The sequence below is a fragment of the Sapajus apella genome, unplaced genomic scaffold, assembly GCF_009761245.1.
Source record: "Sapajus apella isolate SASKATOON/1434 unplaced genomic scaffold, GSC_monkey_1.0 scaffold14063, whole genome shotgun sequence".
NCBI classification, from domain to species: domain Eukaryota; kingdom Metazoa; phylum Chordata; class Mammalia; order Primates; family Cebidae; genus Sapajus; species Sapajus apella.
The window spans coordinates 554-1383 of NW_022450984.1; the positions used below are offsets into that span (position 1 = coordinate 554).

General features: G+C 45.8%; 1 pseudogene; it reads right to left on the minus strand.

Annotated features, from left to right (window-relative positions):
* Window positions 1–731: 731 nt before the first annotated feature.
* LOC116548523 lies at window positions 732–830 on the minus strand (annotated as a pseudogene; the record flags this gene model as incomplete).

Below are 830 nucleotides of genomic sequence, written 5' to 3' on the forward strand. Positions count from 1 at the left end.
TAAATTTTAAAAATGTGGTGTATATACACCATGGGATACTCAGTCATGAAAAGGAATAAAACAATGTCTTTGGCAGCAACTTGGATGGAGCTGGTGGCCATTATTCTAAGTGAAGTCACAGGAATGGAAAAACAAATACCATATGTTCTTTTTTTGTTTGTTTTTTGAGATGGAGTCTCGCTCTGTTACCCGGGCTGGAGTGTAGTGGCACGATCTTGGCTCACTGCAACCTCCACCTCCCAGTGTCAAGCAATTCTCCTGCCTCAGCCTCCTGAGTAGCTGGGATTACAGGCATGTGCTGCCACACCTAGCTAATTTTTCTTTTTCTTTCTCTCATTTTTTTTTGAGATGGAGTTTCACTCTTGATCTTGGGTCACTGCAACCTCTGCCTCCTGTGTTCAAGCGATTCTCCTGCCTTCCAACTAGCTGGGATTACAGGCATGTGCCATCATGCCTGGCTAATTTTGTATTTTTAGTAGAGACAGGGTTGCTCCATGTTGGTCAAGCTGGTCTCAACTCCCAGCCTCAGGTGATCTGGGCACCTCAGCCTCCCCAAGCGCTGGGATTACAGGCATGAGCCACTGTGCCCAGCCTAATTTTTGTATTTTTTAATAGAGACAGGGTTTCACCATGTTGGTTAGGCTGGTCTTGAACTCCTCACCTCAAGCAATCCACCCACCTTGGCCTCACAAAGTGCCGAGAATACAGGCATGAGCCACCCACACGGCCAAAAAGAAATGGAATGTTTCACGAATTTGCGTATCATCCTTGCGCAGGGGCCATGCTAATCTTCTCTGTATCATTCCAATTTTAGTCTATGTGTTGCCAAA